The sequence below is a fragment of the Solanum dulcamara genome, chromosome 1 (assembly GCF_947179165.1).
Source record: "Solanum dulcamara chromosome 1, daSolDulc1.2, whole genome shotgun sequence".
NCBI lineage: Eukaryota > Viridiplantae > Streptophyta > Magnoliopsida > Solanales > Solanaceae > Solanum > Solanum dulcamara.
In genome coordinates, this window is record NC_077237.1 from 60670743 (window position 1) to 60695089 (window position 24347).

The 24347-nt window shown below is 38.8% G+C and overlaps 2 pseudogenes; both read left to right on the forward strand.

Annotated features, from left to right (window-relative positions):
* Window positions 1-307: 307 nt before the first annotated feature.
* LOC129904871 (5S ribosomal RNA) lies at window positions 308-425 on the forward strand (annotated as a pseudogene).
* Window positions 426-5835: 5410 nt separating this feature from the next.
* On the forward strand, window positions 5836-5953 carry LOC129904827 (5S ribosomal RNA; annotated as a pseudogene).
* The last annotated feature ends 18394 nt before the right edge of the window (window positions 5954-24347 follow it).

Here is a 24347-nt window from a genome sequence, read left to right on the forward strand (position 1 = left end):
ATTTTTTTTTTGCGTGCAGGTGTTGAGATAGTAAGAAATACAGAGGGAACTCTATCCAAATTTTCCAGAAATAAAAAGAGAATGAGATACAGGGCTATCGTATGTCTTGAAAGGTCGTGCCCACAATAATGATGTGAATATAACAAGGGTTGTTATGAAAATAACTAGAGCCTAGTGAGAAAGTGGCTAAGGATAGGATGTGGTTCATGTAATGAGAATATAAGGGTAACTTGGGCGGTGCAGCCTGGCCCACCGAATCAGCTGCTGGGTCATCGTCCTCTTCGGTAGTTACGTGCCCCACGGGGCAGGATGCAATCATATTAGCACTAACGCACTGGATTCCATTAGAATTCCGAAGTTAAGCGTGCTTGGGCAAGAGTAATATTTGGATGGGTGACCCCCTGGGAAGCCCTGTGTGGCTGTGATATGAGATAATATGCATGTATATATACATTGGCCTTACATGGCATTGTTGATATAAAGAAGCATTATGGATACGTGACTCCACCATGTAAGATGATAACACCCTTTGAGATAGGGGATCTAGCTTTGCAAAACAACTAGTGCATTGCGAATTCATTAAAAGGACAAGTGGTACCCACTAGGATACGGGTAGGGCTATGACAAAGCTTGGGATACCGAGCGTCGGAATATAACTACTGCTTATTTGAGAATTGGAAACAGCTATAAGACCTAGCTAATTATTGACCAAAATAAATGGAAAGTGGCTTCGAATAAATTACTACGTGACTCGAGTACCAACAATTAGACTGGATTAGCACCTCATGATTGTGTTAAGCTGTCGTACCTGGGCAACCAAAGGTATGGACAATATAAAGGAAGGCATAGATATGGTGCAGTGTACCAAATTTGTTGGAAAATAATCATATGTATTAGAAAATTGGAAATAAGGGTGTAAAGTAGAACCCAAACAAATAGTGACATGGGTACACCCCAAAAGGGGGGAAGTGGATATGGAAGATACCAACGTGGTATGAAACCAATCAACAATAAAACGTATTAATGTGAATACTTAAATTTCAAGTGAGATCCTATGTTGGAACAAGCTGGCAAAATTTAAAGGCCAGCAATGGGCGGATAGAAGCCAAGATGATACCTGCGATAGTGTTGAGAATTATTGGTAAGGTTCTTGAACAAGTATGACATCATAGAATGGGTGAATACAAAGGGGGTGAATACAACAAGGGAATCACTATAAGAACTTAAACATACTGTAAGGGATAGCCAAGCTATACTCGACTGAAGTTAAGATATTGGTAACAAAGTTACTGACTACTAGTATTATGGTGTATAAGCCGCAAAACAAGGAAAGGATGAGAGATCTCTCCTATAATAGAATACGAGGAAACTCAAGGGTAAGTAGATGAAGGATGTAAGAAATGATACAGGTTTACGTACAAACTAGTATGGCGATGCTAAGGCATCTTCCGGGATACTTTAAGTTCCTACACATGTTCGTGTAAAGGGTGTAAAATGATGTCTGGTAAGTGAACTTGAAAGAAGAAATGGAAAAGCAATATCACCTGTTCCCTATGCCTACAGGTAATCTACCCACTTAAATAGACCATATGAGTTAATACGAGGCCCATGAATGGCAACCGGTACAGAGGAATTCTGAAGTACTCGTAAGACCTTGTAAGACCAGTTAAAATTCGACGATGAATGTTCTAAGGGGGGAAGGATGTTATACCCCGTACCTTTGCACCTTGGGGCACCGTCTTGAGTCTCTTCAAAAGTGCCACATGATTTAGATTATATACCACGCTAACAAATAACTCCAAGGAAAGGAGAATGAAATGCTTCATAATAAGAAAGATTGGAAATTGGGTTATAAGAATTCGAAAGGAGTTGGAGGCCGAGAAATGAGTCGTAGGACTCGATTAACTCGCGTTAGATACCAACTTGGAGGTCTTACGTACTTAAGCTACTCGTGTGAGTGTTGAGACTAAGTAGCAAGGAATACATAAGCTCTTGAAGTGCGATGAGATTATGAACCCACGGAAGGGAAATAAGGAAACGACGCACCTACTTGGAGTAAGTAGGTGACTCACCTACTTGAAACATGGAAGCACGTGATAGGTACACGTGGAAGCATATGAAAGTGACACGTGGCAGCAGGTGACACACCCTGGGGTGGACCCCACCTGCCACGTGGCAACCATGGAGAGATTGCATGGATGAAGTGGCCCAATGAGAGTTTGACACATGTCACCCTTAGGGGATGACACGTGTCACTTCTAATAAGGATATATATGTTACTTTTGATGACGAAGTCATCTTATTATCCTTTTATACTTAGAAACAAATAAGAGAGAGTTGAGAGAAAACTTGAGAGAACAAAGAGGAGGAGCTACGGGTTGGTCCAAAAGAAAAGGTACTTCTGTTAGTAATATTAGCATAACACCCTCTGTATAGCTTCGTTTCTAGTGAGTCATGATGTTTTTGAAAGATATTGCATAGGGCTATAACTTTCTTTTAGCCTCTAAAACCCAGTTTTTCTTTTATCAGGTCGAAAAAGGGTGATGAAGTATGGGGGAGGTGCTGCCCAGATTTCGTTTTGGAAATCCTACACAGACTGCTGTTGGTATTTTGGGCATATCTCTTTGTAGAAAATTGCTGTAGGGATGATTCGAAATGGTATGCGACCTTGAGACACATTTCTACAACTTTCCTTGAGGCCAAAAATCCTGTTTCCGTCAATTACCCCTTCGAAACTAAGAGACAATACGAGATAGTAAGCTGAGAAAAATTCACGTTTTGACAACTTTGGCGAGTTTTGGCCAATTTCGGGTAAGGGAAGGTTTCTCCTTTCAATTTGGAGTTTATGGTGTTTTTAAGAAGGGTATTATATGACGTTTAAGTTGCTTGAAATGTAAAAACACGATAGAAATGTTTGACGTTGAAGACAATGTAAAATTGAAGTTGTCATAGTGGAATTGTAATCGAAATGAGGCGTTATGTGTGTGGAGGTTGCTGATGATTGTGTGGTGCGTGTTTCAGGGTCTAAATATGTTCTAAATAAGGTGGGAGAGCTGCTGGTTTCAGCCACACAACCCACCTGTCCGCACGATTAAAGGTTTTACGAAATAAAGGCTAAAGACCCTATTTTAATATCGAAATGTTAAGAAAGTCGTTTGGAGCCTATGTTGTATAATGTTGCCATGTTTTATGTGTATATGAGTTGCAGGTTATTGTTGTTGGTTGTCTATAGTGATTAGGGATAGAATTGGGAATTCGGATAGGGCAAGTTATAGAGGAAATGCTGCCCGAATTCCGTTAACTTCTTAACTAGTTATTAAACTAGTCGAGACTAGTCGAGAAAGGAGAATAAGGAGTTGGTTCCTATGGGTGCTTGGTTGTGGATTTGGAAGCTGTAAAGTTGAAGGTTACTAATATTAGTATTACCTTTGTGTTAAATAGGTTCAGAGGACGACGAGACATGCCGGGCTAAAAGAAGTCGACCAGAGGTATGTGAAGCTTTCTTTTGGCATGTTTTTGGCATAAGTATGTAAAGCTATTCTTCTCTTATGTTGGCATGTGTTAGACGTAAGTAATGAATGACATGCATATGAGCTTGGGGTAATTCCATTCATAAATTTCAAGCATGAACTATGAATTTCATTCACTCCGTGATGATAGAACTCCTGTAATAGTTGAGTTGTTGCCTTTTAGGGCTTTTATATGATGAAAGGTAGTATGTGTAAAGCCTGTCTCTTCTTCCCTTTGGGATGTCTTAAATGTAAGTAAATTGAGATACGATTTGAGTATAGAGGTAGTTCCACTTGTAAGTTGCGAGTATAACTCGTTACTCTAGTTCACTCCTAAATGCTAAGGGTCTTAAAGTAGTTAAACTACGACCCTCAAGCCTTCTATAGGCTGAATAGTGATTGGAGGTGTAAGCTCCTACACCTGGGGGGTTCTTGGGCATACTTTATGATAATGGTTGAGGGATATTTGATATGCTGATGAGTCCTACATGTATGTATATACATATTACATTATATATGGATCGGGCCGTCGTTCCTCGGCGTTGTTATATGATATGCATGTATACGGATCGGGTCGTCGTACCTCGCCACTATTATGCATTATACGGATCGGGCCGTCGTACCTTGGCACTATTATATGAGACATGGATCGGGTCGTCGTTCCTCAGCATCATTATGATATACGGATCGGGCCGTCGTACCTCGATATTATCATAATTATAACATGATATATGGATCGGGCCGTTGTTCCTCGGCAGGTACTTACGTTATACATGGATCGGACTGTACGTTCCACAGCGCTAAAACCATATATATGCCTATCATGATAGATGATGTTTTTGTACCATCGAGCCCCTAGCGAGCCGGGTACAGGGTTGATGAGGGTAGACATGCTTCTATTTTGTAAGATGTAGGTATAGTGCTTTATTAATTGTTATACTTGTATCCTGCATCCCTATTTCAGTGTTGTCATAATTATGATGTTGTATGCTTTATATTCTCAGTACATGTATCGTACTGACCCCGCTTTCTTCGGGGAGCTCCGTTTCATGCCCGCATGTGCAGACACAGGTTTTGGGAGTCCACTAGCTCAGGATTCCACCCAGCAAGTTAAAAGAAGCTCCATTGATTCGGAGCTGAGTTTTGGTACCAAACCTCTGATGTATATATTTATTTATTCAAAGGTATGGTGGGGGCCTTGTCCCGCCATATGATATCGTCACTACTCTTAGAGGTCTGTAGACATATATGTGGGTTGTATGTGTAAGTTTTGTTTAGCTGGGGCTACATGATGTATTACAGGTATGTGTTATGGCGGTCGTGTTGGCTTGTGTGCCCTTTCGTGTTATGACACAAATAAAAGAGGCTACAGGTACATAAAATGCTATGAACCATTGGGATTCTCCTGTACATGATTCTATTATTTATAAACCGGTGTGACTACACCTGATTTATATGCATATGGGGGTCCAGGCTGGACTCCAGTCATGGCCTACGGGGCTGGGTCGTGACAGAAGTTGTATCAGAGCAGTTCGTCCTTGGAGTGTCTACAGACCATGTCTAGTAGAGTCTTGTTTATCGGTGTGTTGCACGCCACATATATAAATAGGAGGCTACAGGACATTTAGGATGTTTCCTTTCTTTCATATTTAAGGTCGTGCAATAGAGCCAAGTCATAGGAAGTAAAATTCCTTATACTAACCTTTGATTTCAGATGAAAGACAACGTCGATAAAAAAAATGACTGATGATATTGGAAGTTACAAAGCATGCAGGTAAGCCACGGCGCAAACGATGTGTGCCAGGTAAGGTACTGAAATACGATTGATATGTAAAGTTGAAAAATTGAAAGGAAAAGTAGACGGAAAGTCTAACAGGCGTACTTTGAGTTGGACATACGAGGTAAGTCCATCATTTTATACTATTGTTGATATTGGGCGCCCTGTGAGGCTGCGATATGACGTGATATGATACGTATATATGTATCCTTATGCGTGTTGGCCCTGTGAGGCACTGTTGATAAATTTTTTTGCGTGCAGGTGTTGAGATAGTAAGAAATATAGAGGAAACTCTATCCAAATTTTCCAGAAATAAAAAGAGAATGAGATACAGGGCTGTAGTATGTCTTGAATGGTCGTGCCCACAATAATGATGTGAATATAACAAGGATTGTTATGAAAATAACTAGAGCCTAGTGAGAAAGTGGCTAAGGATAGGATGTGGTTCATGTAAGGAGAATATAAGGGTAACTTGGGCGGTGCAGCCTGGCCCACCGAATCATCTGCTGGGTCATCGTCCTCTTCGGTAGTTACGTGCCCCACGGGGCAGGATGCGATCATATTAGCACTAACGCACTGGATTCCATTAGAATTCCGAAGTTAAGCGTGCTTGGGCAAGAGTAATATTTGGATGGGTGACCCCCTGGGAAGCCCTGTGTGGCTGTGATATGAGATAATATGCATGTATATATACGTTGGCCTTACATGGCATTGTTGATATAAAGAAGCATTGTGGATACGTGACTCCACCGTGTAAGATGATAACACCCTTTGAGATAGGGGATGTAGCTTTGCAAAACAACTAGTGCATTGCGAATTCATTAAAAGGACAAGTGGTACCCACTAGGATAAGGCTAGGGCTATGACAAAGCTTGGGATACCGAGTGTCGGAATATAAGTACTGCCTATTTGAGAATTGGAAACGGCTATAAGCCCTAGCTAATTATTGACCAAAATAAATGGAAAGTGGTTTCGAATAAATTGCTACGTGACTCGAGTACCAACAATTAGACTCAATTAGCACCTCATGATTGTGTTAAGCTGTCGTACCTGGGCAACCAAAGGTATGGACAATATAAAGGAAGGCATAGATATGGTGCAGTGTACCAAATGTGTTGGAAAATAATCATATGTATTAGAAATTGGAAATAAGGGTGTAAAGTAGAACCCAAACAAATAGTGACATGGGTACACCCCAAAAGGGGGGAAGTGGATATGAAAGATACCAACATGGTATGAAACCAATCAACCATAAAACGTATTAATGTGAATACTTAAATTTCAAGTGAGATCCTATGTTGGAACAAGCTGGCAAAATTTAAAGGCCAGCAATGGGCGGATAGAAGCCAAGATGATACCTGCGATAGTGTTGAGAATTATTGGTAAGGTTCTTGATCAAGTATGACATCATAGAATGGGTGCATACAAAGGGGGTGAATACAACAAGGGAATCACTATAAGAACTTAAACATACTGTAAGGGATAGCCAGGCTATACTCGACTGAAGGTAAGATGTTGGTAACAAAGTTACTGACTACTAGTATTATGGTGTATAAGCAGCAAAACAAGGAAAGGATGAGAGATCTCTCCTATACTAGAATACGAGGAAACTCAAGGGTAAGTAGATGAAGGAAGTAAGAAACGATACAGGTTTACGTACAAAACTAGTATGGCGATGCTAACGCATCTTCCGGGCTACTTTAAGTTCCTACACATGTTCGTGTATAGGGTGTAAAATGATGTCTGGTAAGGGAACATGAAAGAAGAAATGGAAAAGCAATATCACCTGTTCCCTATGCCTACAGGTAATCTACCCTCTTAAATAGACCATATAAGTTAATACGAGGCCCATGAATGGCAACCGGTACAGAGTAATCCTGAAGCACTCATAAGACCTTGTAAGACCAGTTAACATTCGAGGACGAATGTTCTAAGGGGGGAAGGATGTTATACCCCGTACCTTTGCACCTTGGGGCACCGTCTTGAGTCTCTTGAAAAGTGCCACATGATTTAGATTATATACCACGCTAACAAATAACTCCAAGGAAAGGAGAATGAAATGCTTCATAATAAGGAAGATTGGAAATAGGGTTATAAGAATTCGAAAGGAGTTGGAGGCCGAGAAATGAGTCGTAGGACTCGATTAACTCGCGTAAGATACCAACTTGGAGGTCTTACGTACTTAAGCTACTCGAGTGAGTGTTGAGACTAAGTAGCAAGGAATACATAAGCTCTTGAAGTGCGAAGAGATTACGAACCCACAGAAGGGAAATAAGGAAATGACGCACCTACTTAGAGCAAGTAGGTGACTCACCTACTTGAAGCATGGCAGCACGTGATAGGTACACGTTGAAGCATATGAAAGTTAGTATAAGGAATTTTACTAACCCTGGGGTGGACCCCACCTTCCACGTGGCAACCATGGATAGGTTGCATGGATGAAGTGGCCCAATGAGAGTTTGACACATGTCACCCTTAGGGGATGACACGTGTCACTTCTAATAAGGATATATATGTTACTTTTGATGACTAAGTCATCTTATTATCCTTTCACACTTAGAAGAAAATAAGAGAGAGTTGAGAGAAAACTTGAGAGAACAAAGAGGAGGAGCTACGGGTTGGTCCAAAAGAAAAGGTACTTCTGTTAGTAATATTAGCATAACTCCCTCTGTATAACTCCGTTTCAAGTGATTCAAGATGTTTTGGAAAGATATTGAATAGTGATATAACTTTTGTTTAGCCTCTAAAACCCAGTTTTTCATTTATCATCTCGAAAAAGGGTGATGAAGTATGGGGGAGGTACTGCCCAGATTTCGTTTTGGAAATCCTACACAGACTGCTGTTGGTATTTTGGGCATATCTCTTTGTACAAAATTGATGTAGGGATGATTCGAAATGGTATGCGTCCCTGAGACACATGTATACAAGTTTCCTTGAGGCCACAAATCCTGTTTCCATTAATTACCCCTTCGAAACTAAGAAACAATACGAGACAGTAAGCTGCGCAAAATTCACGTTTTGACAACTTTGGCGAGTTTTGGCCAATTTCGGGTAAGGTAAGGTTTCTCCTTTGAATTTGGAGTTTATGGTGTTTTTAAGAAGGATATTATATGTCGTTTAAGTTGATGGAAATGTAAAAACACGATAGAAATGTTTGACGTTGAAGACAATGTAAAATTGAAGTTGTCATAGTGGAATTGTAATCGAAATGAGGTGTTATGTGTGTGGAGGTTGCTGCTGATTGTGTGGTGCGTGTTTCAGGGTCTAAATATGTTCTAAATAAGGTGGGGGAGCTGCTGGTTTCAGCCACACGACCCTCCTCTCTGCACGATTAAAGGTTTTACGAAATAAAGGCTAAAGACCCTATTTTAATATCATAATGTTAAGAAAGTTGTTTGGAGCCTATGTTGTATAATGTTGCCATGTTTTATGTGTATATGAGTTGCAGGTTATTGTTGTTGGTTGGCTGTAGTGATTAGGGATAGAATTGGGAATTCGGATAGGGCAAGTTATAGAGGAAATGCTGCCCGAATTCCGTTAACTTCTTAACTAGTTAATAAACTAGTCGAGACTAGTCGAGAAAGGAGAATAAGGAGTTGGTTCCTATGGGTGCTTGGTTGTGGATTTGGAAGCTGTAAAGTTAAAGGTTACTAATATTAGTATTACCTTCGTGTTAAATAGGTTCAGAGGACGACGAGACATGCCGTGCTAAAAGCAGTCGACCAGAGGTATGTGAAGCTTTCTTTTGGCATGTTTTTGGCATAAGTATGTAAAGCTATTCTTCTCTTATGTTGGCATGTGTTAGACGTAAGTAATAAATGACATGCATATGAGCTTGGGGTAATTCCATTCATAAATTCCAAGCATGAACTATGAATTTCATTCACTCTGTGATGATAGAACTCCTGTAATAGTTGAGTTGTTGCCTTTTAGGGCTTTTATATGATGAAAGGTAGTATGTGTAAAGACTGTCTGTTCTTCCCTTTGGGATGTCTTAAATGTAAGTAAATTGAGATACGATTTGAGTATAGAGGTAGTTCCAGTTGTAAGTTGCGAGTATAACTCGTTACTCTAGTTCACTCCTAAATGCTAAGGGTCTTAAAGTAGTTAAACTACGACCCTCGAGCCTTCTATTGGCTGAATAGTGATTGGAGGTGTAAGCTCCTACACCTAGGGGGTTCTTGGGCATACTTTATGATAATGGTTGAGGGATATTTGATATGCTGATGAGTCCTACATGTATGTATATAAATATTACATTATATATGGATCGGGTCGTTGTTCCTCGGCGTTGTTATATGATATGCATGTATACGGATTGGGCCGTCGTACCTCGGCACTATTATGCATTCTACGGATCGGGCCGTCGTACCTCGGCACTGTTATATGAGACACGGATCGGGCCGTCATTCATCAGCATCATTATGATATACGGATCGGGCCGTCGTACCTCAGCATTATCATTATTATAACAAGATATATGGATTGGGCCATCATTCCTCGGCAGGTACTTGCGTTATACATGGATCGGACTGTACATTCCACAGCGCTAAAAGAATATATATGCCTATCATGATAGATGATGTTTTTGTACCATCGAGCCCCTAGCTAGTCGGGTACAGGGTTAATGAGGGTAGACATGACTCTATTTTGTAAGATGCAGGTATAGTGCTTTATTAACTGTTATACTTGTATCCTGCATCCCTATTTCAGTGTTGTCATAATTATGATGCTGTATGCTTTATATACTCAGTACATGTATCGTACTGACCCCCCTTTCTTCGGGGGTCTGCATTTCATGCCCGCAGGTGCAGATACAGGTTTTAGGAGTCCACTAACTCAAGATTCCACCCAGCAAGTTAAAAGAAGCTCCATTGATTCTGAGCTGAGTTTTGGTACCAAACCTCTGATGTATATATTTATTGATTCAAAGGTATGGTGGGGGCCTTGTCCCGCCATATGATATCGTCACTACTCTTAGAGGTATGTAGACATATATGTGGGTTGTGTGTGTAAGTTTTGTTTAGCTGGGGCTACATGATGTATTACAGGTATGTGTTATGGCAGCCGTGTTGTCTTGTGTGCCCTTTCGTGTTATGACACAAATAAAAGAGGCTACAGGTACATAAAATGCTATGACCCATTGGGATTCTCCTGTACATGATTCTATTATTTATAAACCGGTATGGCTACACCTGATTGATATGCATACGGGGGTCCAGGCTGTACTCCAGTCACGGCCTACGGGGCTGGGTCATGACAATTTTCTCTAGGTTGGGTACCCAAATAGCCATCATCAGAGATGTAGGTTCACTATTTAACAAAAGGGATTTAGCACCTTATTATCAAAGTATGGGGTAAAGCACAATGTATTATTGTCATGACGTAACCCCGTAGGTCGTGACTAGGGTCCGACCTGGACCCCCCTTATGCATATCTATCAGCTACACATAATTTGAACCATGTTTGATGTGATACTATACACAAAAATCTCAATAGTTTAAAACTTTTTATGTACCTATAGCCTCTTACATTCGTATCATATCAGGAAAGGGCATGTGAGCCGACAAGGCTGCAATAATATAAAAACATTTACAACATGCGATATAGGCACAGTAGAAAAAAAATTATAAACAACCCATGTATACATATTTCTACAAAACTCTAAGAATAGTAACAACAATATATGGCGGGACAGGGCCCTTGTCGTACCCCTGGAAAAATAAATATATACATATTACATGACTAGTATCAAAAGTTAGGCTCCGGAACAGTGGAGCGCTCCTAATAAAGCGGAGTGGAAACCCTAAGCTGGAGGATCTCCAACATGAACATTTGTACCTGCGGGCATGAAACGCAACCCCCCGAAGAACGGGGGGTCAGTACGATATATGTACTAAGTATATAAAGCATAACAACACATAACTGAGCTAACAACTAAAATAGGGATACAGGAAACAAATATAACAGTTAACAAATTTCTCGACCTGCATCATATGACATGAGGGCATGTGTATCTTCCTTACATACAATACTTGGCCCACTGTGGGACTTGATGCTACAAGTGTGCCACTATATTTCCACATGAATGCCTATAGACTGTATCCGGCCCTTCAGTGAGGGACTCAGTGAAGCTGTCATTTCATCGTGTATCATGTTCGGCCCTTCATGGGATGCAGTGAATAATCATTTAATCATATACCATGCCCGACCCTTCATGGGACCTGGTGAATTAGTATTTTATAATTTATCATGCTCGGCCCTTCATGGGACACGGTGAATTTATCATGCTCGGCCCTTCATTGAACGTAGTGAGTTTATCCTGCGCAGACCTTCACCGGACGCAGTGAGTTTATTCTGCCCGGCCCTTCATGGGACGCGGTGTGTTTATCCTGCCCTTCATAAGACGCGGTGAGTGATGTATTAACAGCCTGCACGAGTAGATTAATGAGGAACCATATACAATTAGCTCATCATCTGAGACTCGGTATAACAATCGTTATCAACTATAATTTGAGGATCAAAATGATTATCATCTCAAGTATCCTCTAAATGCCATTAGGGGCCATATCGACGGAGTCTCAAGAGTCCTAGACTTTTATAAAGGTAATACCAAACGTCTTATGCAATCAGAGACACTTGTCATTATAAAGTTCTTAGGCACGGGAGCTTATACATTTAATTAGTATTCATCATATAGGGACTCAAGGGTAGCAGTTCAACTACTTGAAGAACTTTTATATTAAGAAATGAATAGGAGTTATAGTTCATGCTTCCATGCATCCAGTTACTATTTGTTATATAGAAGGCTCGAGGGTGATAACTCAGCTACCTTAAGAGCCTTAGCATTTAGAAGTGAACACGAGTCAATAGGCTCTACATATATTACCTTTTATCCTATAGAAGCCTTAAAAAGGCAATAGCTCAACTATTACAGGAGTTCTACCATTACGAAGTGGATAAGAATTATGAACTGTACTCGGAGCTTTACGAATGGAATTATCCCCAAGTTCCATATACAAACCATTCATAACTTATATATAAGACATGCAAAAATAAAAAAGAATAGCTTCACATACTTATTCCAAATACATGCAAAGAGAAGGAATAAGCTTTACATACTTATGCCAAAGACATTCCAAGAGAAGAAATAAGCTTTACATACCTCTTCCGGACTTTCCTTAATCACGTCCACGTCATCGTCCTCCAAACCTATTTAATATGGAAGTAATACAAGTATCAACAACCTTAGTATTTAGGCACCTTAGGTTACACACGAGTATTTATAGAACTCATCCCCTCGCCCGCCTTCTCGACTAGTTCCTTAACTAGTTAAAGAGTTAACGAAAATTAGGCAGTATCTCCCCTATAATGTGCCCCTTCCGAATTTCCAATTTTACTCCCAATAGCTACAGACAACCAAATAAAATAACCTTCAGCATATATATATACTATTCACATCAATCTTATACAACATAAAGTCCAGACGACTCGCTCGAAGCTACGATACCAAAATAAGGTTTCTAGTTTCCGTTTTGCAAAAACTTTAACCATATGAAATGGGGGAAGGGGGGTCATGTGGATGCAAAAATAAGCTCCCCCACCTATTTTATAAGACATTTATTCCCTGCCACACACACCACACAGCCAGTAGCCGCCTCCAAACACACAACGCCTCACTTCGACTGCAATTTAACTACAATGACTTCAATTTAGATTGTTTCTATTGTCGAGCATTTACAAGAACTTTTTTATACTTAAATAAGTATAAAAGTTAATTAATACACTAAATAACAAACTCATAAAGTACAATTTTAAAGGAGAAGCCTTACCTTACCTGAAATTGGCCAAACCTAGCCAAAATTGCGCCTCAGAACTTCTTTAGTTGCGCTGAAACTGCGTGGACTGTTTGCTGTCCGTTTGGGATGAACCAAGCCATGATTTTATACTTATAATATCTACATATCATTTTGGTATATGCTTGATAATTAATTTATGGAATGAAACTCGGAGGCTCACCTCCAAAGGGCCAAACGCGTAGCTCCCTCCTCTTGTTCCTAGAGTTTTCCTTTCAACTTTCTCTTGTTTGTTCCAAGTGTAAAACTGAAGTTATGGTTCCATAGACATCATAAGATACATATATACATCTCCACGTAGTTAAGAAACACCGTAGATAATTAATTCATGGAGAGAAAATTGGAAACTTACCTTAGTTCCTCTTAAACAGTGGCTACTATCTTTTCTTCCTAGGTTTTTCCTCTCTTATGTTTGCTGAAATTTTCGATGAAGAATGAGTTAATATTCATCATAGGTCATATATATGTACCTCTTTAGAAGGTTCCACGTGGCATCCCCCTAGGGGTGACATGTGGCAGCCCCCCTAGGGGTGACATATAATAGTGGGGTCCACCCCAAGCTGCTGCATCACCTACTTGAGCCTAAGTAGGTGCATCACCTGCTTGTCCAAGTAGGTGCATCACTTTCTTGTCTAAGTAGGTACATCACCTACTTGCTTTGAGTAGGTGCGTCGTTTCCTTATTTCTCTTTCGTTGGTTCGTAATCTAGTCTTACTTCAAGAGCCTATGCATTCCTTGCTACTTAGGCTCGACGTGTACTCAAGTAGCTTAAGTGTGTAGGACTTCTAAGTTGGTAGCTTACGCAAGTAGATTGAATCCTACAACTCATTATTTGGCCTTCAACTAACTCTACTTCCAACCTTCTCTACTATGGGGTATCACATTCTCCTTTCCTTAGAGTCGTTTGATAGTATCGTAGCTTATCCGGCTCACATGATAATGTCCAAAGAACTTAAGAGACATTCCAAGATCGAGAATGTGGGGTGTAACATCCTTCCCCCCTTGAGAACATTCATCCCCGAATGTTGAATAAGACTTCCCTGAAGACTTTATACAAACTGTAGGGAGATTCCCTTCTATTGTGATAACATACATTTTCATCCAAGTAATTAATATACAAGTAACAGTAGTGGGGGTTACCTATAGACATCGGGAATAGGTATGGATACCTATGTTTCATGTCCTCTTCAGCTTCCCAGGTCATTTCTTCACGATTCTTATTCCACCGCAATACCTTCATAGAAGCTACATCCTTAGTTCACAACCTTTTAATCTGCCGATCCAAGATGGGAATAGGTTGCAGTATGCCAATGCTCATAGACTGCATAATTATATTTGTGCCATTTGCACGAGGTGCGTTCCAATTTAGTCATAATCTTTTATGCTCTTTGCTTTCTCTGTTCCATATGTGTCATTGTACTAACATGCCTTTATAATCTCTTTTTTTCATACTTGTTTTGTTCCCTTTTTCACTTCCCAGGGGTCACCCATCCCAGTGCTACTCTTACCCAAGAACACTTAACTTTAGAGTTTTGACGGAATTCGGTGCATTAGTGCGGGTATGATCGCGTCCATCCCTTATGGGGTCTAGTTTGAAGTTTAAGCGTTCCCATTTATATACGATAGCATCAGTTGATTTTCACTTATGCTTGTACTTCTCTTGTCCACTTCCTCCCTTTTAGGGTGTACCCATGTCATCCTCTGTTTATTTTCAGCTATTCACACGCGAATAATTCTACTCCAACATATTTAACATGCTGCACCATATCTATATTTTATGTCAAATCATTCATATGTTAGGTTGCCTTTATAGGAAACCTCGCACAACCATAGGGTGCTTTAGCAATCGCAATATATCGTATAAAATCTCATCTAATGGTTTATACTCGAGTAAATATCCATAATGTCGCAGTGCATTTAAAGCCACATTCCATTCATCCCAATCAATAACAAGCTCGTGCTCATAATTGGTTCAAATTCTCCACTCGAGAGTACCTATACTTTGATGATTTGTGTTTCAAGCTCCGTCATTATACTATCCTAATTCCAGTAGATACCACTTATTCTTCTAATAACCTCGTAATACAATAGTTCTGCAAATCGACATTCCCTCTCCTTGCAGGATCTCACTAATCATCAAGGTGGAGTCACGTATACACAATACTTCTTTATGCCTCCTGAACTTTTCTCTTTGTCTTGTGCTTAAGGCTCACTTCCAATCCTGCGTAAAACCATATCAACTTCATTGTAGTAGTGGCTTTGTCTTATCATCTTTTCATCATACTATACCTTTAGTTCGTAATTGTCTATTTCCCTTTTTGTTTGATACTCATACTTAATTAATCACATCTCTCTTGAGTGCCTCTATTACAACTTCTCTATTATTCCTCCAGCTCATATCCTCTTTTGGTTGTGCGCAAGGAATTCCATAGTACCCTTTGTTTCTGTGCGCTAGCTATCCTTTTCGTCCTTACATAACCTTTATTCGAAACTTTACTTATAGAACTTGATAAATCTTCCTTATTTGTTCCATAGCTTGCTTTTCCATTTAACACCTATCTTTACATTCCATTTACATGGACCCCATCATACCTTTTAGTTATTTCCTTACTAAACTTTATTTATTCTCATAACGGTTTTTGTTATATTCACCTGGTACCCTATTCGCATTCAGTCCCATAGTATAACACCGCTTGACCTTCTTCACGATTCTCACTATGGGCTACTTACCCTTCTTAGTTAGTCTTATCATTAATGCCTCACAAGCTATCCTATTACTACTTTATATCTGTTACAATTCTTTTCTCCCTTATAGTTTTGTCGTAATCATACTATTACATCTTTCAACTATAACTCGTCATAGTTTATCGCTATGTATCAATTCAGGCGATGCCTTACTATATCGTTTTATCCAAATCTATCAGTTTTCTCTAAGTCATCTTCTTTGGCTTATAGATCCTTTCAACCTTCATTCTACTATACCAATATCGACCTCCTAGTTTCTATTGCCCTTAATTCAACAATTAACTCATTTTTCAAGGTCAGCCATACTCGTTTAGTCAAATCTCATCATTGTTGTAATCACAACCTTTTAAGACATACTACAGCCCTATGTCTCATTCTCTTCTTATTTCTAAGAAAATTTGGGCAGAGTTTTCTCTATATTTCTTACTATCTTAACACCTGCATACAGAAAATGCCAGTAGTGCCTCACAGGGCACACATATATATAGTCATATAATCTCATATCACATCCATATAGGTCACCCACAATTAACAGTATGGAAAGAGACTTACCTCGTATGTCCACTCGAATTGCACCTGTTACACTTTCCTATTTACCTTTTCTTTCACTCTTCAACTTTATATGTCAATCACATTTCAATACCTTAACTCATATTTGTCTTTCATGCCTTTACTTACCTGCGTACTTTGCAACTTCCAATATTGTCATTCATCTTCTTCTATCGATATTGTCCTTCTACTAAAACCATAGGTTAGTATGAGGAATTTCATTCCTTATGACTCGTCTCTATCGCACGATCTTAGATATAAAAGAAAGAAAACATCCTAAATGTCCTGTAGCCTCTTGTTTATAGATGTGGTGCACAACACACCGATAAACAAGACTCTACTAGACATGGTCTGTAGACACTCTAAGGATGAACTGCTCTAATACCACTTCTATCATGACCCAACCCCGTAGGCCGTGACTGGTGTCCGACCTGGACCCCCTTATCTATCAGCTACACGTAAGTTGAACTGTGTGTGATGTAATACTATACACAAAAATTTCAATAGTTTAAAACTTTTCATGTACATGTAGATTCTTTCATTCGTATCATTTCATGAAAGGGCACGTGAGCCGACGAGGCTGCAATAATATAAAAATATTTACAACATGTCGTATAGGCACAGTTGAAACAACTTATAAACAACCCATGTATACATATGTCTACAAACTTCTAAAAATAGTAACAGCAACATATGGAAAGACAGGGCCCCCATCGTACCCCTAGATAAATAAAAATATACATATTACATGACTAGTATCAAAAGTTAGGCTTCAGAACAGTGGAGCGCTTCCATCATTGCTGAGTGGAAACCCTAAGCTGGCGGATCTCCAACATGAACATTTGTACCTGCGGGCATGAACCGCAGCCCCCTGAAGAATAGGGGGTCAGTATGATATATGTACTGAGTATATAAAGCGTAACAACACATAACTGCACTTACAACTGAAGTAGGGATGCAGGAAACAAATATAATAGTTAAAAAATTTCTCGACCTGCATCTTATGACATGAGGGCATGTATATCTTCCTTACATACCATACCTGGCCCGCTGTGGGACTTTATGAAACAAGTGTGCCACTATATTTCTACATGAATACCTATGGACTGTATCCGACCCTTCGGTGAGGGACTCAGTGAAGCTGTCATTTCATTGTGTATCATGCCCGGCCCTTCATGGGATGTAGTGAATAATCATTTAATTATATATCATGCCCGACCCTTCATAGGACGCAGTGAATCGGCATTTTATCATTTATCATGACCGGCCTTTCATGGGATGCAGTGAATTTATCATGCTCGGCCCTTCATGGGACGCGGTGAGTTTATCCTGCCTGGCCCTTCATTGGATGCAGTGAGTTTATCCGGCCCGGCCCTTCATTGGATGTACTGAGTTTATCCTGCCCAGCCCTTCATGGGATGCGGTGAGTGATGTATTAATATCCTTCACGAGTAGAGTAATGAGGAACCATATTCAATTAGCTCATCATCTGAGACTCGATATAACAATCGTCATGGACTTTATTTGAGGATCAAAATGATTATCATCTCAAGTATCCTCTTAATGCCATTAGGGGCCATATCGACGGAGTCTCAAGAGTCCTAGATTTTTATTAAGGTAATACCAAATAGCTTATGCAATCAGAGACACTTCTCACTATAGAGTTCTTAGGAACGAGAGCTCATATATTTAATTAGTATTCATCATATAGGGACTCAAGGGTAGCAGTTGAACTACTTCAAGAACTTTGATATTAAGAAATAAATAGGAGTTATAGTTCATGCTTCCCATGCATCCAGTTACTATTTTTTATATAGAAGGCTCGAGGGTGACAGCTCAGCTACCTTAAGAGACTTAGCATTTAAAAGTGAACATGAGTCAATAGGCTCTACATATATTACCTTTTATCCTATAGAAGACTTAAAAATACAATAGCTCAACTATTACAGGAGTTCTACCATTACGAAGTTGATAAGAATTATAAACTGTACTCGGAGCTTTACGAATGGAATTATCCCCAAGTTCCATATACAAACAATTCATAACTTATATCTAGGACTTGGCAAAATAAAGAAAAATAGCTTCACATACTTATTCCAAAGACATGCCAAGTGAAGGAATAAGCTTTACATACTTATGTCGAAGACATTCCAAGAGAAGGAATAAGCTTTACATACCTCTTCCTGACTTCCCTTAATCACGTCCACGTCGTCGTCCTCCAAACCTATTTAATATGAAAGCAATACAAGTATCAACAACCTTAGGCTTTTCAGCACCTTAGGTTACATACGAGTATTTATAGAACTCATCCCCTCGCTCGCCTTCTCGACTAGTTCCTTAACTAGTTAAAGAGTTAATGAAAATTGGGAAGCATCTCTCCTATAATGTGCCCCATCAAAATTTCCAATTATACTCCCAATAGCTACAACCAACTAACTACAATAACCTGCAGCATATATATATACCATTCACATCAATCTTATACAACATAAACTCCAGACGACTTGCTCGAAGCTGCGATACCAAAATAAGGTTTCTAGTTTCCCTTTTCCAAAACTTTTAACCTTACGAAGAGGGGAGAGGGGGGTCGTGTGGCTGCAACCAGCAGATCCCCCACCTATTTTACAAGACATTTAGGCCCTGCAACATACACCACACAACCAGAAGCCACCTCCAAACACACAACGCCTCACTTCCACTATAATTTAACTACTATGAAGTACAACCCCATAAAGTACAAATTTAAAGGATAAGCCTTACCTTACCCGAAATTGTCCAAAGCTATCCAAAATTGCGCCTCAGAACTTCTTTAGTTGCACTGAAACTGTATGGACTATTTTTCTATCCATTTTGGCTGCACCAAGACACGATTTTATACTTCTAATACCTCTATATCATCGTGGTATACACTGAATAATTAATTTACGGCACAAAACTCGGAGGCTCACCTCTAAAGGGCCAAACTTGTAGCTCCCTCCTCTTGTTCCTAGAGTTTTCCTTTCAACTTTCTCTTGTTTGTTCCAAGTGTAAAGCTGAATTTATGGTTCCATAGACATAGTAATATCTATATATACATCTTCACATAGTTGAGGAACACCATAGATAATTAATTCACGGAGAGAAAATTGGAAACTTACCTTAGTTCCTCTAAAAACCGTGGCTACTCTCTTTTCTCCCTAGGTTTTTCCTCTCTTATGTTTTCTGAAAATTTGGATGAAGAATGAGTTAATAGTCATCATAAGGCATATATATGTACCTCTTTAGAAGGTTTCACGTGGCATCCCCCTAGGGGTGACACGTGGAAGCCTCCTAGGGTGCCACCTCAACCCATATGGACAATTACATGCTGCCATATGGCAATGGGGTCCACCCCAAGCTGCTGTATCAGCTACTTGAGCCTAAGTATGTGCATCACCTACTTGTCCAAGTAGGCACATCACCTACTTGCTTTGAGTAGGCGCATCATTTCTTTATTTCTCTTTCGTGGGTTCATAATCTCATCTTACTTCAAGAGCCTATGAATTACTTGCTACTTAAGCTCGACGTGTACTCAAGTAGCTTAAATATGTAGGACTTCTATGTTACTAGCTTACGAAAGTAGATTGAGTCCTACAACACATTATTTGGCCTCCAACTCCATCCGAATTCTTATAACTCTATTTCCAACCTTCTCTACTATGGGGTATCATATTCTCCTTTCCTTAGAGTCAGTTGATAGTGTCGTAGCTTATCCGGCTCACATAATAATGTCCAAAGAACTTAAGAGACATTTTGAGCTCGAGAATGTGGGGTGTAACAATCCATTCCCTATCACCCTCAAACAAGTGAGCAAGTCAGGGTGTCTAACAGACAAATCAAATAAATTCTTGCCCAGATTGTAACTCTTAACTTTATGAAATGGGCACGGAAGTTAGATGATGCCTTGTGGGAATATAGACCAGTGTTCAAAAATCCTTTAGGGATGTCCCCATATTAAATGGTTTTTAGAAAATATTTTTGTTGTTTGAAATACAGCACCAGGCAGTGAGGGCTTTGACGTAAATATTAATTGGTCAAAAGTGGCACACGCAAGGGTGGAGGGCCTCAATAAAATTGATGAGTTCTGATTAAGAGCTTACTAGAGTGCAAATATTTATAAAATCTTGATGAAGAATTTTAATGTCCAAAAGTTTTTAAGGAGAGAATTTACTTTGATGGATTAGGCCTTGTTGTTCAACTCGAGATGAAGGCTATTTCTAGAAAGTTACAATCAATATGGTTAGGACTGTTCAATGTATAAGAGTTTATGATAACAAAGCGATTGACCTTTTTGGAGAAAACGAAAATATTTGCAAGGTTAGTGAAAAATGTGTCAAACATTACATGGGAGTGTTAGAGGAGGTTCCTTTGAATCAATTTCTCTATATAGAAATATCTTGGATATATAGTCGTATTTTCTTCCCGTAATATTAAATTAGGTACTTCTTAGGAGGCAACCCAAGTGTCGAGAGTCCTCTATTCTCCTTTCTCCTCTATGTTGAATCATATATGCATACCCTTTGAAAGGTGATGAAGAAGAAATAATATTCAATATGTAGGGTGTGCTGAAATGGCTATATCCTTATTTGAAATATGGGAAGCCTATGCACTCGTACACTACACTCCCTCAACTGATTACAGCGAGAAAACATGAGTGACTAGCATTTCACATGTGAACTACCGGAGTGATACTAGCTAGCATAATTCATACGTAGTCCAAATCATATTCTTTGAAGAAAATAATATTATTTCAAGATGAACTTTTGTTTAGTTTGTGAATTTCCATCTTGCAGTTATCTGCCCATCTTATCAATGGACGCATATAGATCATCTTAGGTTTTCATGAATTATTCCCTATAAATGGTGTCCCAAAAGTGAGTTGCTTACAAATTATTGTGTGCCACAAACTAAATCGCAGACCCAAACTAGAGCTTTAAAATTTTACTACTCTATTTCCCCTGTATGCGACGTGTAAGCGGCTAAGGACAATGGTTTGTTTGCATCTCGCATATCACTATAATTGAGGTACACCCTGTTTATGGATTTTTTCACTATGAGGTCATAGAGTGTTTCAAGTTTGGGGTGGGGAAAATATTAGCTGAGTCATTTTTCGTTCATTATTATTGAGTCAAATAAACTCCAGGAATTTTCTTTATACCACAGTTATTTTAAACTTTTCTTCTTTATTTTCTTTTGTTTTTAGAGTCATTTTTTGTCAAACCCGGTTGGTATTTTTCAATGATAGATTAGAGATGACTTTCTTATGGAAAATATCAAGCTTTATTGTTTAATTGAGTCTTTTGTCGCACTTCTTACATGTGGGACCACCAAAATATTTTGTGATTGGCAAAGGTAGATTTTTTAAATTTTTTTGGGGGAAAAGCAAATTGAAATGCAATATCGTTTCATGGTGCATACATTTATTATTTTTCTGCAAGAATTACAAAAGGGAATCTCTTTGTTGTAGTTCGTCCAAAGTCATGTCATTCACTTAATTTTTAGAATAGCTTGTGAATTTGCTGTATTGAAAATACTTATGCGAAAAACATTTGATTCATTCTTGTATATACATATGGTCTAGAACTTGCACCAAAATGTACTTCAAGGTGAAATTTTAGTTTTGGCATAGCTTGAAAGTTGAACTGAGGCCCCTTTTTAATAAGCCACTATCCCAAAATTTTCTATCCAAAATGACATAATCTTAGTCGCCCCTTTTGAGTGTAAGCCAAATTCTTTGGATTTCTTGTTGCATATGTTGAACCAATGTAACTCTTTGTCTTAATACCGTCATGCCTCCTTATATGCTAAAGATTGTGAAATATGCTAAAGGCCTATGTTTGGGGGAAAACTAAGAAAGTTGAATGATGAAAATTTAGGTAAAAACCTAAGTTTGGGATTTGTGTAAAAATGAAAGCAAAAAGTTGTGATCTAAAGAGTATAGAGCACTACAATCTTCATAAAAGATTATTGATAAGAAATGAGAGAATACAAGAATGAAGTAAAAAAATTGGGTGTCAACTCAACGTATGCACATACCTCAAGTGGAAAGAGAAAAAGGAAAGTTGAAGTCAGTGATCATCAAATAGAAGGAGAAATAAGTTGAATGAGTAAGCGAAAAATGTGAGCAGATGCTCAAAAATAGGAATGAAAGCATCAGGGAGGCATCTTAGTCACTTGACGAAATCATACCCCACCTTTTACCCAACTCTAAATTAGTCCTGTAGGTCTTTGGAAATTTTGAGCTTTGTTAATCTACATTAGTGGTGATCTACATATGTGGAAAACTATATGTCAATGTGTATATACTAGAATTTATTTGTGAGAGTGAGAATTTTATTGCATAATTAATGATCCCTTGAAATCATATTCATAATTGTGAATTATTCTTTCTTGTGTGAGTGGAATTGCATACTTTATATTAATAGTGATGGCTTGATTTCAATTAAGTTGCATGAATGCGATAAGCTCGCGTGAATCTATAGGCAAACCAAGAAGGTTGATGACCTTGTCTTGAAATTTTCACAACTCAAGCTAGACCCTAGGTGCGACATAGCGATTAGAATCCCTAAGGACCCCAACAAAGACTCTTAGCATATCATTCATAAGAATATATAATATAACTAAGTAGATAAGCTAAAGCATAGATACAGAAGTATAGTCCCAATAAAGAGCATAAGTCTCAAAATTCGGAATGAAAGACATTATTGACTCTAAAACATCCAACATGCCTATACTAACAAGATGGGGTATAAGATAAGCTCAAAACTCACCCATGACAACATAAGAACAATGACATAGTAAAATAAAGCAATAAAAAGTGTCACGTCCTTAGTACAAGAGGACTCACCACAACTACAAATGTAATAAACTTTAGCCATGAGCAGGACAATGAATATGATCATCAAACCTATATTATGATAAAATATAGGAAAAACGTATGCGTTAGTACATGGAATGCACTAAGTAGGTGAGAAGTATGCATGAACAATAAATATAGGATATAATAAATACATATCATGAGATGCAAAACCAATATCTTAAAACATGAATAAAACCATGAAACCTTGAAAACATCATAACTATTGGTCAATTCATCAAAACATCATCATCATACAAACTCTATGTAAGACCCCGTAAGTCAAAAAATTGAAATGAAATAAAGACGTAGAATAATGGACTGGTATCAGTTTCAATGACTCAATCTACTAGTCGTAGATGCTCCTACAAGTTGTAGGAGTCTCTTAAAGTTTTAATGATAAACTAGAAATTTTGGCTAATGGAAGAAGTGGGTATACGAGTCAAGTTATGACATATAGAAGTCTAGACGAGTTATAGAAATAACTCGTTAAGGAATATTAAAGATTTGGATTTATATGGTTCACGGAAACTACAGGATGAATGGGTCTTATGACTCATAGACAAAATGATAACTCAGAGAAATGAGTCGCAAAAGAATTTCAGAGACTCAGAAGGGTTCATGTTGTATTTTGATACTTCAAGGGTTGGTGTGGGTTATTTCGTGATGCAAAATGGAAAGGTTATAGCCTATGCTTCTAGGCAATTGAAGGTGCTGGAGCATAACTACCCTACCCATGATCTTGAGTTAGTGGCCATGATTTTTGCTCTAAATATTTTGAGGCACTACCTCTATGGGGTATATGTGAATGTGTTTATGGATCATAAAAGTTTTCAATATGTGTTCACTGAAAAGGACCTCAATTTAAGGCAAATGAGGTGGCTTGAACTCCTCAACCACTATGACATGAATGTGCATTATCATCCAGGTAAAGCCAATTTTGTTGTTGATGCTCTTAGTAAGATGTCTATGGGGAGTGTGTCTCATATTGATGAAGGGAAAAGAGAGTTGGTAAAGGATGTTCACCAGTTGTCTAG